Below are 18,121 nucleotides of genomic sequence, written 5' to 3'. Positions count from 1 at the left end.
GAGAACACCAAAAGGGAGATCGTGAAAGCTGCTTACCGGTCTCAGAAAACTGCAATTCTCACAGTGAGAAAAAAATTAGCAGGAAGATAAATCCCACATTTGTGAACCAAAAAAAAAATAAATACAAGACCAAATAAAGAGGCACAGTAAGAAAGATTCTGTTTGACTCAAAGCTGGTCTTTCTAACGTCTAATCACTTTTCATATCTTCTAGCCCTGAATTAATGTAAATACACTTCTATTACTGGGTGTCCTCACAGAAATTGATGTCAGTTTTGGTCTCCAATTTCCTTCAATATCATTGTTTTGCATTCTTCTGTTTCCATACATCTGCCAAAAATCAGCATCCTCTTCTAATCAGCACTGAGATAGGACAATGGTGCAATGCTTAGTGCATAGTATGAGAGTGATCAGGTGACGTTCTCAGCCAACAAGTTGGCTCTGGCACTGTAGGACTTATTATGGTTAGACTTCTTCCACTGGTGGGGCACAATGGCACTCTCGACACCAGAATCATTATGCACCCCAGTTATGGTGCTTGGAGTGTTAAAGCAAAATTGTCTACTGTTGTCTTACTCCAGTAAATGCTGCAATAACAATCAATAGCTTAAATCAGAGCAAAATGGAAACGGTACTTCTCTCCACTGCACTTCCACAAATACATATGGTATCACAGAGGTTAGATCAGTTAAAACTTGTGGGATTTTTTAAATAAATAAACCCATAGTTTTAGTTTACTATGCACGGGAGTTCCTTTATTTCTGGATTTACAAGCCTGCCGTTCTGTAGGCAAAAACCTACAGATCCGAATACTGCTTCACATTTACACTATGCCCACCAGTTAGGTGTTAGCCCCTTTAATTAGTTCTGGTAATTGGAGATAAAAGATTCTGTGAAGAGAAAAAAAGGGGGAAAAAAATGTAATCTCAGAGCAATTATCTGCTTTAACTCTGATCACTTTTTAACAAGTTAAATATGTAAATATATGCACGTTTCCAATTGTATGGTTGCCCGCACACTCCGTGTTGGAAGCAGACAAGCAGGTTGTATTATATAAATATTTCGCACTCTGGGCACGGGATACGTCTATGCAGATGTGAACTTTTTTTGTCTTTGGGCAATGAGCATTGTTCTATTTAAAGAAGACTAGTGTGAACAAAAAAAAGTTATCTACTCCTCGTATACACTTAAATGAAATGTGTTTTTGTTTGTTTTAAGCACCACTCCACAGACATAATATATAAGCTCACCTGACAAAATCATAAGCCAGCGCATGCAGGTAATCCTACTCATTAGCCATTAAAAGAAAAAAAAAGTTTTGGAACGGTGTGAAAGTAACCTTTTGTCTTGTTTTGACATTTGTTTGTGGCTGCATAGATTGTCCATGAATGTCCAGGAGCAATGGGAGTTTGCCTACAGATCTAAAGTCTGAAGAAGCTGCATTGTTTTGTTAGTAAACAAGAATGCCACCGTTCCATATATTATAACCTATAGTTATTGTGGCGGTTTGACCAGCCCCTGATAGAGGAAAATAGAAAGCCTGCATGGTAGACAGCTTTTTATCCACAATATGCAGAACAAGTGGCAGGTGCTTGCCTCTCCCCCCCTCTCCCCGTCGTCTCAAGCACTATATCATTAGGCAAGCTGATCATTCACACAATCAGGGCAATCGGCTAAACTCTGCAAGAAATCTTACACAGAATCCAAAGCTTGGGGATTACACGTTTCCAAATTACTGTCACAGCGGGGCTGCTTTATAAAAATAGGTGCCAGCACAAAACATACCTCCCACTATGAACCTAAAAACCCAATTACAAAAATAAAGCACAGCATGCGAGAAAATATTCCACTTTCCACAGATTCAGAAGGCTTCACAGGGGTCCTTATATTTTGTAAACTGCACAGCACTTAAGTATGGATCTTTATATCTTTTGTGTTTCAGGAAATAAACATAATGCAGACAAAACACGCAGGCACTTACTGGCATCCTCTGTCAAAGTATTTGAGGCATAATGAAAACAGGAACATGAAATCTGGGCTTCTTAAACTCTGATCTGCAGACCAACAGTGTCATCCATGTGTATTTAGTATGGAAGTCCACCAGATGAATCCAGACCCACACAAGTTTTTGTTTGTTTTTTACAGCTACAGTGTGATTTTCAAATTTTAGGTGAAAACAGATGACCTGGAAACCGACCTGGCGTGGGGAGTGTTTCCAATTTGGCTATTTTGGTGCGAAATGTTAAACGCTCTTTGGAATCCTGACAACTCATACTATAGTGAAGAATCCGGTATAAGAATATTAACTGCCACAGCATTTCTGTAATCATAATGCGTTACAATGGGTGCATCAACATAATAATTGTCAATTTAGCAACCGATTATTAATAATATATAATCTGATTTAATGATTATTTAAAAAGGAAATTTAATGGCATCAAATAAAGCTTAACTCTGCTAAGTAGGGTATTCATTTAATTATTTTACATACACTTTTCAAATGATCACAATAGGATTTAAAAAAAAAAAAAAAACACTTCAAATTATTTATCTACAAAAACTTCCCATAGATTTTAATGGTGACTTCTGCAGATACATCATTTGAAAAGATTAACATTTCAAAAACGCAGCCAAAAGAAGATCCACCAAACTTGTGCATGTGTAGCATGTGTCTTATACGCACAACTAAGATGCACAACTCTTAACCCATGGAGAAAGGCAAGCATCATTTGTCAGGGTTCAGTATAAAGCGGGTTTTACTGCGCATGGGTGAAATTATACTTCTATTCCATAAAACGCCTGATTGACAAACCGATAGACATTTGTGAATGGTGAGGCCTCTTCCTGCTCAGGGAGGAGTGAGTCTGTTGCAATAAATAACTGTGCAAGTGAAGGAGCATTACATACTTTTTATTTCAAAGACACATACTAAGATATGTTTATTAATTAATAGAAGGCTAGTCAGATATAAACTTAAAAAGGTTTAAGGAATACAATCTGCTTTCCAAGGTATCTTCCCCAGAAATGATTAAGGAGACACACATCATTTGAACATTGATTTGGAACACCCATCCCCTACTAAGCAAACATTGAGTGTAATGGAAAAGGTCACAGACCTTGTTGAATTTTGTAGTACTCAAACATCAAAAGAAACAAGCCAACAGCTACCTCTAACTCCTAGCGTATGAGAGAGCTAAACAAGTCAATGTCCTCTGGCAACAAAGGGTCAAAGTGGGCTGCACTGTCAGAACCTTTCCAGGTAGAGAATGTCAATTTTACGTGATGTCCGACCTGACTGCCCTCTAACTCACACTGATAACAAAGATGAGCCCTTTCCTTCAGCAATGGGACCTGTTCTGCAGTTTGATATGATCAGAGGGCAGTAGAGATGGGAAATCAGGGTTAGTAAATTTCATTACTGTTAGAATCCAATAACATGTTTCAGTGCCCGATGTAGAACAGAAATAGACCAAGGAAACATATCCCATTTGAAATCCCTATTCCTTGCAATGGTGCAACGCAAAGACGGAATACCAATTTGTGCTTTTACTCTGCTTTGTGTTTGATTCTGTACAGTAGAACAAAACTGTAATTGACTCCACACTATAGGTCTATGAGTTTATCAAACATGTAAAAAAAAATGTATTTTTTATTTTATTTTATTTTACAATAAAAGGATTTCTTAGTACTAACACAAATAACACAATTACGACTGTATAATTACCCAAATCATACAATGTGTCATATATTGCACTGGGCCAAAACTCTAGAATGTAAGGTTGTTTGAGAAAGGCCCTCGTTAACCTCTTGTCCCTGTTAATAGCTGTAATAATGTCTTATTTGTGGTCATTTCCCCTCTGTAACATTATAAAATGCTGCAGAGAATGGTAGCACAATCTAAATGCTAGTAATAAGAATGACGGTTATAAAATGATAAAACTTGTAATGAAATGTGATATGTTCTAAAGATACCGTAATTTATTACCCTTAGCACATAAATAGGAAATCAATCTACGTTATCACTACCTGGTCTAGGTTAAAGGTTATATTTTTTTCCCCAGTCAGTAATACAATCAAATTTTAATACCAACACTATAGAAACATGAGACAACGTAGGGGTTCCCCTTACTGTATCTTACAATTTCTTATCCGTTTTTACTTATGACAGCAGATAGAAACTGGCTGCATTTTATGCAATTCATTCAGATTTCATCACGTCATCGTTATGGTCAAGCAAGACATTTTCATAACTCCAGTGCAAGAATATAACAATGATGCAGTTTCTATTGAAGACAATCAGATGGTGGCACAAGTAAGGAGGGCTTTAGAGAATAATTGTGCTCTGCTTTGAGTTGTCAGTAAATTGATGTGTCACCTGGAAGAGGTTTTAGCAAAACTTCTACAAGTTCTTAAAAAGGGACACTCCAAGTACCTAAACAATTTATGTTCGACGTAAAACAACATACCTTGCTCATACAGACCCATGATGTGAATCGACCATTTTTTTAAATAACTTTTTAAAAAGTTATAAATACGATCTGCCGGTAGAAAAACATAACATAACTCTTCCTTCCCAAAAGGGAATGGCAAGACCCTAGTGCCCTTACCTAAATATAACTATGACAATGCTAGGCTAACCCTGCTAACATGATAATGCAAATAGATTAGATCAGATTGTTTTGGGGTAGGATGGGGTTGCATTTTTTTCATTTTTTTTTTTTTTAATATAATAAATCCACCCTGGAGAGTCTCTTCCAACTTTCTAAAGACAGATAGCAGCATCTACATATAACTGGTGTTCAATTAAAAGCCCCTTTTAAAAGACATAATTATCAGTCGTTTGTCAGTAATTACTGCAGACATTATCCTTATCACACAATATAAATAATTAGAGATCAAATATTTATCCAGTTCATCCTGGCATTGTAAATATCAGAAATGCATAAATTAATTATTGATTTACATTTTAAAGAATGCCATTATCAACAGTGAACTGGGATCGTGGTTTTCAGGTCACATAGAAAATACACCTGGCATTGCTATGAGATATGCTGAAATGATACACATTGTTACCCCAAGACTATTACTGCTATAATCATTCATATATGGATTTTTAATTGAAAGAATATAGTTTAGGAGATTTCACACATTATATTGTAGCTATGAAGTGTTATTTCAATGCTTGATTAATTGAGGATGTAAATCTCACAAGCTATAAAACTGCATTAATACACAGATATCAATTTATTGACCCTGAGTAGCATCGCTTAGTTTAGAGAGTTACTCCAATCATCATAACCACACTCCATGGAGAAATGTGGCACATGTAGACTCCAGGCACCATGACTCTCAAATCTTGTTTGTCCCGCCCCAATAAAAAAAAAAAAAAAAAGACTCACCATGCCACGACAGCAATAGCAAACATATTCAAAACAATTAGCGATAGATCAATTGATAAATCAGCAGGCTATTTATGCATATGTAGACTGCTATAGCTTGACCAGGCTTGGTACACATGAATAGCCTAGATGTAGCATGACATTCCAAGAGTGAATTGCACATTTTTATAATCAGAAAAGCAAGAGAAAACCATAGATAAGTGGCCCTGCCAACATGACAGGTTGGCCAAAAAGTTGGCAAACAGGCGATCCAATCATTCAGATAGTGATGGTTGCAGATCTCGGGGTGCAATGTTACACGTGACGTCCAATTTATAAATTTTTATATACAGTTGTAATCAAAACTATTCAGCCCCCGTTAAAAATCAGGTTAATTGTCAATGAACAAATCAAAACAAAAGCAATTGAAACAGCAAATGCTTCAAGTGGTTTCCCCAAATTCAACTGAAAATGCAACTTATAATGACTTCTCCAGTCTGAAAATCATTCAACCCCTTCAAGGCAAGAATCTTTAGTACCTTTTGCTGTTATGACCTTTCATAGTTATATAGCTGAAAAGAGACTTGCAACCATCAAATTCAGCCTTCCTCACATATGTTTTTGCGGTTTATCCAAAAGAAGGCAAAATTAAACACTGCCTGTGCAACAAACTAGGAAGAAAAACATTATTGACCCCAAAATGACAGTCAGATATCTCTTTGGATCAAGAAGCTATTACAGCACATCCCTGTATATTGTGTTTTTGCAAATATTTATCCAGTTGCGGTTTAAACATCTGTATGGACTCTGGTAAAACTACCTCTTCAGGCAGAGAATTCCATATCCTTATTCTTACTGTAAATAAAAAAACTTTCATTTGCCTTAGACTAAATCTCCTTTCTTCCAGTCTAAATGCGATACATAGTGTCCTATGTATAACCCTGTTAATGAATAGATTTCCAATGGTTTGTACTGGCCCCAAATATATTTGTATTAGGTTAGGATATCCCCTCTGAGGTGCCGTTTTTTTTAAAACTAAAGAGATTTAAATTGTTTAACCTTTCTTCAGAACTAAAATGCTCTATTCCTTTTATCAATTTTGTAGCCAGTTTCTACACTTTTTCTAGTGGCATAAGATCCTTCTTTAGAACAGGTGACCATAATTTCACAGCATATGCAATGTGTGGTGAATGTATGCCCTTGCTGTAAACAAGATGCATAGTCAGACACCACCAGCTTCTGGCAGCATTCCTGCAGAATCTTAGTCTATTGCTCATGAGCAATGGCCTCCAGTTCAGTAATAATCTTGGGTTTGTGTGCTGCAACCGCCTTCTTCAAATCCCACCAAAGATTTTCTATGGGGTTTAAGTCAGGTGACTGTGATGGCCACTGTAGAATTTTCCAGGACTTCTGCAACCAAGCCTTGTGAGATTTGGGATGCTTGGGATCATTGTCTTGTTGGAAGGTCCAACAACGCCCAAGACTCAGCATGACATTTTCTCCTAGGATTTCCTGATACTTCATTGAATCCATTTTGCCTGCCACACACTTCAGGTTACCAGTGCCAAAAGATGCAAAGCAGCCCCCGAGCATCACCAAGTCACCACCATAGTTAACTGTAGGCAGAGTATTCTTTTCAGTATATGCTTCAATCTTCTTCCTTTTAGACATACTGCTGAAATGGGCTGAAATGTTTCAGTTTTGTTTCACCGTCCACAGAACAGAATCCCCAAACTTATGTGGCTTAGTTATAGGATTTTGAGCATATTAGTCAGTAGTTTGGTACAACTTGGAGTTCTGGCATGGAAATCTTCTGCATTTAGTACGCTCCTTACGGCTCCCACTGAAATCCCACTGCCTGTTGCCACCAAGTCTTGCTGCAGGTCTTTTGCAGTCACTTGAGGATTTCTCGCAACCTGCCTTCCCAGAAGCCCTTAATTAGTTGAATCAGGTGAGCTTGAGACGGTTTTGCATAGTTGTGCTGTTGTGAGCGATTCTTTTCAGAGGGTTGAATGATTTTGAGATTGGAGAATTCATAAGTTGCATTTTCAGTTGAATTTGGGGAAATCACTTGAAGCATTCGTTGTGTTGAGCGATTTCAATAGCTTTTGTTTGATTTGTTCATTGCAAATAGCTGAAAGTCTGTAAATGTTGACAATAAACCCGGTTTTTAATGGGAGTTGGATAATTCTTGTTACAACTGTACATACAGGGCTTAAATTTGGAGTGCACTGCTACTATCCAGGCCATATACCCACACATTATCCAGTCAATAGGCATGTTAACCAACTAATCAACCTACAGATTGCTGATTAAATAGTTTGAGCTCAAGAGTGCAGAACTACATAGAATAATTAGACTAAGGAAAAACATCAGAATCATACTATTAAGTCACCATTCGGTTTGTTGTACCATAAAATGCAATGTTTTGATCCTTCAGTTGATCTTTCTTGTGCATTAGAGTCCCACAGAGGAGCATTTGCTGCTCCACATACATACTTTGCCAACAGGCTTATTACTCATCCGCATCAATCATCTTTATAGGGTCATACTAAGCACCTTAAACACACTTCAGACACATCTTTTCATCAGAGAATATTAAGTCAGACATACTTCATATGTTCTTTAAAGGGATTCGCCAACCATTTTTAAAAATAGAATAATGCCCTATTGGCATTATTCTATCGATTTCCCCCACAATAAACTCTCAAAGAGCATTTTAGATGTAAGTTTTACATACCTTAATCTAGCACCGGGAGTCTTTGATTGGTGGATTTAAAGGGCTTAGAGTGCATGGGCACGCACCGAGCCCGCTAGGGGAGGGCAAAAAAGAGATGGAGGGAGGGCAAGGAACTTTAAAAAGTAACCAATCGGAGGAAGAAGGGAGGAGACACAAGAGCTTTCTAAGTGCAGGTAATGCCTGCAAGGGAGAAGCTGTTGTATCTGCACTCTGACGACAAACATTTTTTATGCACGTAAATGACATTAGGTAGCCTGGAACAGATTTCTGGGCTAACTAGGTCATGTGTGCCAGGGGTCTAACTTGCCTCCAGCACACAACTAACAATATCTCTGGATCCAGACTACTGCCACTCTTACACGTATGGTTTAACAGGACTGAACAGCATGAGATTGGCCTAAAAGATACACATTTATTGTAACAAAAACTAGATGAATTTGATCCATTGGACTGCACATGGTGTGTATAACAAAGCAGTTCTGTCCCTTTTCATTTTTTCCCCTCCTCATCATAAAAAAAACACTCGATTGACAGTTATTTAAAATAAATATATATATAAAAAGCTGCAGCTGTCTGTAGTCTTTGCAAACCCTCCCATCTTTAAGTGTGCGCGTGCGCATGCGATCGGGGCATTACGTGCAGCTAAAGGAGCTGTAGTACAGCTCAAAGAGAAGTGGGTAGGTCAGGAGCGCTCGAGCCGAGCCCACCTGACACTTATGTTAGCTCTGTGGAGTGAGGGAGCAACTACTGTGGTCTGCACCCACCAGAGGTGCAGAGGACATGCTCTCTATATTGCCCCTGCCACAGACTAAAAGCAAACTAAAGGCACCTGGAACTGCATCAGGTGATAGGAATTCCCCATCCCTATCCAAGTACTGTCTAAAGGACAGTTGAGCATATTCCTAGTAACCCGTGCTGGACAGAACTCCGCATTAAACTGCTACCAAAGAAATGTAGGGGCCACAACACAGCTTTTATGGCCATGCAGAGTAATAAAGGCATGTTTGCTTCATAAATCTGTATTTTTAACTACACATGCAAGACCACACATTTACCCTCAAAGTTCTAAAATAAAGCATTTTACTCACCTGATTTCCCCAGGCATTGCTACTCCTCTGCAGTCTGAGATGAGCAGAACTGAACCTCAGATAATACAATGCTTCCAATACAAGCACTGGGGGTTGCAATGCTGCACCAATTAGCATCTCCTCAGAGATGTTCGGTGTCACCATGCTGCATGTGGAGATGTTGACCGTCAGCTCTTCTGTTGTTGCAGGACAAACCTGTGATCATACGGATAAGCCTGCAGGGACAGTCCTTGCCCTAGAACCACTACATTAAAGGGACACTCCAGGCACCCAGACCACTTCTGCTCATTGGAGTGGTCTGGGTCCCAACTCCCACTACCCTTAACCCTGCAAGTGTAATTATTGAACCACTACATTAAAGGGACACTCCAGGCACCCAGACCACTTCTGCTCATTGGAGTGGTCTGGGTCCCAACTCCCACTACCCTTAACCCTGCAAGTGTAATTATTGCAGTTTTTTTTTAAACTGCAATAATTACCTTGCAGGGTTAAGTCCTCCCCTAGTGGCTGTCTAATAGACAGCCACTAGAGGGAACTTCCTGCTCTATAGCACAGGTTTTCTGTGCTAGAGCGTCGCTGGACGTCCTCACGCTGTGTGAGGACCTCCAGCGTCGCTCTATTCCCCATAGGGAAGCATTGAAATTCATTTTCAATGCTTTCCTATGGGGTGCGCGCATGCGCATTAGGTCTCCTCGGCCGGTGGGCGGGATCAGTCTCGCCCACCGGCCGACGTAAGCAGAAGGTGGAGCGGCGGGGGAGGAGCAGGCAGCGACGTGGGAGTCCTGGCACTGGAGTTTCCCTTTAAGCTGTAGTGGTTCTGGTGCCTAGAGCAGGAGTAGGCAACCTACGGCACGAGTGCCATGCACGGCACTCGAGGTGTCTTTGCATGGCACTCAAGGCTACTAGAGCCAAACTTCAGATATCTGCTAATACGAAAAGGTGGTGAAGAACAATCCTCAATTTATGCAGCATGTAGAGGAAGTGATCTCAGATCACTTCCTCCCAGCACTTGTGAACGGGAATCCACACTGTAGTAGCACACTGCTGTTACAGCTCCTGTCCTTGACCTGTGCATGGCCAGCCTGGTCCCCACTGGAATCCAGGGAGGCCCCCCACACTGTTAGATATACACGGAAATGCAGAATAACCCTCCCCTCATACAAATAATACAAACAGCCCACACACAAACATACACACAATCCACACAAACGTAACTCGCTAACAATCCACATCCATGCACACAGCCCCGCATGCAGCCTCTCACATGCAATACCCCAAAGAGCCCCACACATACACTACCAAACACACACTGTGACATATCCACACACAATATTCCACAAGCAGCCCCCATACACAGTCCACATTCATAGGTATCACACGATACCACAAACTACTCATGAGCAATATAATAGCTCATATATGCACAAATGCAAAGCAACTACAGTATAAATAACAAGCAGAATACAGCAACATACACACCTCAATTTAAAAAAATAGGACCGGCATGCTACGGGACATCACAATCCTGTTTCGGCACAATGCTGCTAAAAGGTTGCCTACCCCTTGCCTAGAGTGTCCCTTTAAATCGGAGTGGCAAAACTGAGGCAAAAGTAGCAAAGTTATGACTATGGCAGAGTTGGAAAATGTTTCCAGATCTGCTATTTTTGCCTCATTTTCTCCTAATCAGGATTAATTTCTGAGAATGCGGAGATAAGTGAACAGCTGTCAGTGAGTGCTCTGGGCTGGTTAATGTCAACTCTGTGCATAGAGCTTTCACAGTTCTTCATTCACTGGCTGAGAGTATTCGCTGGAGTCTGGAGATCTGCATGGTTTGAGGATTGGCGCCCGTCAGGACCCAGGTAAGTGGCAAACCATAGTAGTAAAGCAGCTTGCATCTTTTCCAGGTAATGGCACCAGGTTACTCCTGGCAACATAATAAGCCCACTCACGTGGCATCAATATTTTATTAAAAAACAAAAAACAACAACAACTTGCTCAGGTTTTCTATAAATTTAAAAAAAAAAAAATGTTTTTGAAAAAGATCCCCCTCATCTATGGTCTGCATCGTGCATGTTATTGTAGATATGGTAGTTAAATACATTCCATTCAGCACACTTTCTTCTTGCAAAATTCACATTGATCAAGAGACACTACATGCACACAATCCAGTGCAACTTATCAAAGTGGTCACAGGTGAAGTCTCTCCTGTTTTCACACATTAGCATATCTCTACTTGGAATTACCCTATGGATTAATGGCAATTCAACAAAGTGGAGCACTTCTAAGCAGTACAAATACTTTCACCATATAATGAGGAAGTGATGAAAAATGGGAATTTGGCCTTCATGTAACCCGTGGAGTCAGTCACTGGTGTGAGCTGATAAAATCTCTTTGGCATTACCAATGGACAATGTAGGTTTAGGATGGGATCAAGAAATGCAATTCACAATTGCACAAGCAAGTTTGAACTCATCACTTGTACCGAATGCACCGATACAACATTCTGAGCAATGGGTATGGAAGGATCAAGATTTGTAGGACCCAGATAGGACCTGTATTAGGCTTGTGGCTGACCGACTGGCACCCCGACTGGGTGCCTCCGCCAATCGATGCTTCCTAGTGCTCATCGAGTACTCCAAGCACTCCAGCCTACACCATAACCACCGCAAACCCCGCAGGCAGCATTACAGCTTGGTTGGGGTCTCGCTGTCCTCCACCCACCCTGGAGCTAGTGATTATAATCCAAGGGAGTATAATGAGTATAGCAATCCCCAGAGTGAATATAGCTGTTCCCTCCACACATGAGACAAGGCTCTAGGTTGAGGGTGAAGAGGAACTGTTTAATGGCAGCCACAACTGGCCTTATACGCAAGTCCCCATGCAAGGGGTTTTCCATAACATATTCCAGGGGCATTCCCCACTGGACCTGAGAGGGGACTATGACAAGCTCCCACACAAAATAGGATAATCCCTCCTCTGTGCCGGAGAGATAATAGAGTTAAGAATTGTACTAAACTCAATTATCTCCAGGCATAGAAAACATACATTTTACAATATCGCGAAAGTACCCCCAAAACACATGGAAACCACACAAAAGCCACATGCGCTGACAGTCCCGATCTGGGGGACCAACATATCCAAAAACCAACCAGATAGGTTCAGGGGTTCGGGATTTCCATAGTCATAGTTTTGACCGACCGTGAAGATGGTCCTATGCCCAAAACAGTTCCAGGGAATTAGGGCTAGCGGTCGGTCTATCTCTGGTAGGGATTGACCGATTATTGGTTTTGCCAATATTTAGATTTTTTTTGTAAGTATCAGTCGATAATCCCCAGCAATACCGATAACGAATAGTTGGCCCGGCACGTCCATAAGGCGGCACAAGCGCCTGCCTTAGGGTGCACCGGCCTGGGGGGCGCTAGATCAGAGTGACCGGCAGGATGTGGGAGCACAGTGCTCCCTCCAGCCAGGCACTCTGTCTAGCGTTGCAGGGCGGAGCAGTGCGCACCGTGGTACAGGAACTTATGTACCCGGCTGGACTGAAAGGAAGTACTCACTGAGAAGAGAGCACTTCCTGTCAGTCCAGTCGGGTAAAGGAGGCTGAATCTCCTGTACTGCTCTGCTCGGCCACGCTACCAAGAGACAAAGGGGACCAAGAGAGAGGGGAACAAAGGGACGGTGGGGGGGCACTATGGGCCAGGGGAGGGGGGGAAGAACCCTATGGGACAGGGGAGGGGGGGAGAGCCCTATAGGACAGGGGAGGGGGGGGGAAGAGCCCTATAGGACAGGGGAGGGGGGGAAGAGCCCTATAGGACAGGGGAGGGGGGGAAGAGCCCTATAGGACAGGGGAGGGGGGGAAGAGCCCTATAGGACAGGGGAGGGGGGGGGAAGAGCCCTATAGGACAGGGGAGGGGGGGGGAAGAGCCCTATAGGACAGGGGAGGGGGGGGAAGAGCCCTATAGGACAGGGGAGGGGGGGGGAAGAGCCCTATAGGACAGGGGAGGGGGGGAGAACACTAGGGGGGAGAGAGGAACATTAAGGGAGGACACTAAGGTACAGGGGTGGAAAGGGAAAAGGAACACTGGGGTAAGGGGGGACCACTAAAAGAGAAGGGAGAGGAACATGGGAATGGGGGAGCACTAAGAGACAGGTAATGAGTCGGGGGGGAGTAGGGGGGAGTTCCTACCACACATATTTACACACAAAAACACTGCTCCCAATACACAAACACTGAAACCACTACACACACGCACACATTGCATTTACTAATCAAATACTCTCACTGCATCCACTACACACACACACATAGATATTCTTGAAAACATAAAAATCTGATTGGCATGTATATTTTGTGCATTTACCACTTAATAAAAACAAAAAAGGATTTGCAAAACAATAAAAATACGGTAAATGTACAGAATATCAGTAAGCTATTGGCCTGAAAGTTCACAGATTATCGGTATCAGCTCAAAAAAATCAATATCGGTTGATCCCTAATTTCTGGAGTACATTAATCACATAAGTTTTTAAAGGGCCTATAGTATCTTGGAAAGAAGTTGGCCAGCAGGTCCCTCCAAGAGCCCGTGGCGAGGGCGCCTGTAGTCTGACACGGACTCTGGACCAAGGGTAACATGTCAGACTGGTTACTTTCCTGTCTCATGGCAACACGTATATTAGATGTCAATATAAAAACATGTGCACATACATTAACATAACAGAAGAAAATGCAGGTCCGAAGGTTTCACTAGACTACGCAGAAAATAATATTTTGCATCTAGAACACGGAAGACTACTTAGCATTCCCTTCCTGGCTAGTGTCATTTGATTGGCAGAAAGCAGTATTATTTCCACAGCCAGGTATACATCAACATGAAACAATAACAGTAGAAACCAGATTCAGAAACACTTTGTATGTTAGTCATGTATATTTTCATATCAATAATCATTTTTTTTTGGATGAGACAATGGAAAAAGATGAAGTTACATAAAACTTCCAAATCTGTGAAAGGATCTAACAAACAAAAGACAAAACTTTTTCGAGGAGCACGAAAGCATCCGAAACAAAGGCTCCTGACATGTGTTTGCAAAGTCGTGTGCAGCAATCTTTAATACAGGGTTTGACACATTTGCTTGGAATCTAGGAGCGAGATAAAAAAAGTTAGGAGACAGGTTTTTCAACATTCTTTAAAGGACACTTTGGTCACCAGAACCACTACAGCTTAATGTAGTTGTTCTGGTGAGTATAATAGCTCCCTTCAGGCATTTCTATGCAAACATTGACTTTTCAGAGAAAAGGCAGTGTTTACATTGCCCCTAGGGACACCTTTCAAGTAGCCACTCCTTAGATGGCCAATGAAGGGGCTTCCTGGCTCAGGGCTGCACAGTAAGCAGCACTGCCGTTCAGCGTCCCCCGCTCTGCATGGATACACTGACTTTTCCTCATAGAGATTGATTCAATGCATCTCTATGAGCAGGTCCTGATTGGTCAAAACGCCATTTGGCCCCACCCCCGTGCCGATTTTAGCTAATCCAAAATTGATGATTTCAGCCATGGAGGTGCTCCCAACCGCAGCATCATCAGTACGGTGTCCACCCAACCTCTCTACCTTAGGGATGCGTTGGGGTCAAATGGGGCTGCTGTCATCTCCCTGCTCTGTTGTTTAGTGATGCGGGAGCTGGAGTGACTTCATATTCTGGCTCCAGGCATCACTGGAGGGCACACAGGTAGCAGAGCAGGGAGATGGCAGCTCCCTTGCGGTTTCTGCAATCAGCCGCCCTCAGTGGTCCGTGAGCTGCTCATCCCGCCCGCCTTCCTCAGATCTCCATGAACTGGCCACCCTTCTGCCTGCCTGTCTCCGCTCTACATGCCTGCCCTCCTCTGCTCCTAGGCAGCTGAACAGGCTCACAAATCCCAAGCCAAATTTCCTGGTCGCCATGACGACCAGGATTTGTCGAGCCCTGCTTTAATACACATGGTTATTCATAAAGGTGAGAACTGCTGGAAATTTAAAGTAAATATCAAATTTAAGCCAAATAGCCAAACTAAAACCAGAATTTTCTAGGAGAATTTTTAGAACTTGGTTATTTTAGACACAATTTTGAAATTCACTTTTAAGTAATTCTCACCCTGAAAGAAAGAGTTGTTGATGCAGAAAATGTCTTCCAACAGAGGTGGCAGAAATCAATCAGAAGTCTGTTTTTATCCAGAAAAAGGAAAATGTATTCCATCTTCCATAAAAGCATGTTTTTACATATCAGTTCTTTAACTCTGAATACGTCTGCTGGTAATATAATAAACAATTAATAGTTTCAGTTACCGGATAAAAGAATAAAGAAAGTTTAACTCTGTGTTTCAAAAAATACTTTTTAGAGAGGGGAAGCCGTCTTTTCACTTTTTACACTATGCTTACTCATCTCTTCCAACGGCAAATTAGATCATAAAAAATAAAAAATCAACTGCTCATATGCAGAAGCAGACTTGCTACCAGACTAAATAAAAATAGCTTGCACAAGCCTGCCTCCTACGACGACACACGTGGCCTTAAAATGTGTTAGCTCACAGAACAGCAAATCAGAAGATTTTAGATTATACATATGCTACACTGTTCTTCACATCCAGATTTACGATTCACGTAAAGACTGTATATGTGAAAAAAAAATATGCTAACAAAAATTACAATGTAGACAAACAATACAAAGGACAAATTTTAACCAAAACACAACTTTGATAATCAAACAGCTGAACAAGCACTCTTAAAATCTACGAATTTAATAAAACCTGGCAATAATGTTATATTTAGTTGTTTCCTTAGTAGCCACGGTAAAGAAACAGTGCAATTACAATGTATTAACGTGCTTATTCAACACTGAACAGTAAAATAAATGTAAAAAACTAGCAATTGCTAGATATTTGAATTTGCAGATGCTAGTTGACAGCTGGTTAAGAGACTGCATTTTTCCTCTTTCCGACAATCTACGAGCAGAAATTTGTGAGAAGGTTTTGGAGATTTTAGTTTTTGTTCATATTTTTGTATAAGATACACAGTTATGCCATAATCATACTCCCGTCAGTCAGGCAGGAGGCATCTTGGATTTATATGTAAACATATCGGTCTCAGATCCTTGGCTGTTGGGAGTATAATTATCAAGTACTAGGGACCCTTTTTTTGCAAAACGTTACTTTTTTATACGCAATGTTCATATTTTTTCTTCATTACAGTGCTCAAAAAATATATATTATATAAAATGTCATGCAGTAAACAGTTGCTGATCATGCAAACGCATGCGCTGCTCACCCACTCTGCCTCCCTTTTCACAGGTGCGTTGCACGTGCGATCACCACCGCGTAGTCGCAAAATTATTGTTTAAAAAAAGGATATCCCAAATGATTTTTTTGTTTGTTTTTAAATTGAAAAAATATTTTAAAAATGTATACAAAATAATAACAACAATAATAAAAAAAAAAGAATATTAATTTAAAAAAAGAATAACCTTTCCAGGATATTTATTGTATGTTGACTACACACATTAAAAATAAGACAGGGTAAAGGACCCTGGTAGACAGTCCACCATACAGGCACTGCTGCAGGGTTTTAAGGCAGGGCCTGGACAGTTTTAGTAATATTTGGGGGCCAGTGTCAATAAAGCCATGGTAATAACCCAGTCATTATAACCAGCTCTATCTGCCAAGGGGCAGACTGGCAACAAGCTCATTTGAGAGGACCCGGCCGGAAGTAAGCATGGAAGGAAGAGCAAGGGGGAAAATGCACTGGGAGTCTGCGTTTCAAGCCTCGCTCTCGATCACGCTCGACCTGCTCATTGGCTGCTTCGAGTCACGTAACGTTCTGCGCCGCGAAGCTTGCCGGGACATGTAGTTCCGTCGCTCATCCAGCGTCACTGAGCCTCAGGCACAAGAGACTACCGTTCCCAGGTTTCCGCGCGCTGCCAGACTCTGCATGATAAGCCACACTGAGGGTTTAAATGCTGTGTGTTAGTGTAAGAGCATGTGAATTGCACAGGAAGGGCTCAGGGGGTCGGGGAAACCATTTTGGTTGCTGGCAGCAATTCCTCTGAGTGTCTTCATAATCCCAAACAGGATATTTTGGCTTTATATTTTATTATTTATTATTTTGGCTTTATAAATAACATCTGAGCAGGGGAAGTGGTAAAATCAGTGTGCAATGCCCATAGAATGTTATTTGACACCATTTTGGTTATAGGTTACAGTTTAGGAATGCCTAAAATAAATTACATTGTTTACATTTTATTTCTCACGTATTCTTCCTAAAGAGAGTCTAGGTACTAAAACTACTGCAGAGAGTGCTGCTGTGGTTGTGGTGCCCAGAGTCCTCTGGCATTATCACAGGGTAAACTATGAAAACATTTAAAGTGGCACTGTCACCATCTGGGAACTTTGCCGAATTTGCAAACTCCCCTCGGGGTGACATCGCAGCTGGTGGTCCGGTGACCGCGGGGGGCAGGTGAAGGTGAGATTATTTACCTGAACCTGTCCCTTGCGAATGCTGCCATCTTTCTCACACTGCTCGTCTTCAGCTAGCTGAAGTCACTGCCGTACTCTTGCCCGTGTGCGAGAGTAAAGGATCGAAGTCTATGGGGGGATCCTGCGGTCTCCATAGATCCTTAATAGACATAGACATGTCGGGGGTTGACTCTACAGTCAAAATTAGTCATTAATAAAGATTAAAACTTTTTTGAGATTGGTATTCCTTAACATGCAATATGTCAATGGGAAAATTGCTATTCAGTTATCAGTTATTTTTTATTTTTTTTTATATCAAACCAGTTAATGGTCTAAAACAGGGGTAGGCAACCCACGGCACTCGAGGTGTCTTTCCACGGCACTCAAGGCTGCTAGAGCCAAACAGGGTCTGGCCTATCAGGAGTCTCAGTGAAACT

The 18,121-nt window shown here is 41.4% G+C and overlaps 1 protein-coding gene across 1 annotated transcript in view; it reads right to left on the bottom strand.

Moving 5' to 3' along the window:
- The window catches only part of ARB2A (ARB2 cotranscriptional regulator A), a 395,986-nt gene extending 379,389 nt beyond the window's left edge, over positions 1-16,597 (bottom strand). The window contains exon 1 of the mRNA XM_063453692.1: positions 16,501-16,597. The gene's annotated coding sequence lies outside the window, so the exon portion shown is untranslated. The remainder of the gene's footprint in view (positions 1-16,500) is intronic.
- Between the last annotated feature and the right edge of the window lie 1,524 nt (positions 16,598-18,121).

This window comes from Pelobates fuscus, chromosome 5, assembly GCF_036172605.1.
Source record: "Pelobates fuscus isolate aPelFus1 chromosome 5, aPelFus1.pri, whole genome shotgun sequence".
NCBI classification, from domain to species: domain Eukaryota; kingdom Metazoa; phylum Chordata; class Amphibia; order Anura; family Pelobatidae; genus Pelobates; species Pelobates fuscus.
Note: the sequence above shows the minus strand (reverse complement) of the source record. Positions and strands in the feature narration are given on the sequence as shown.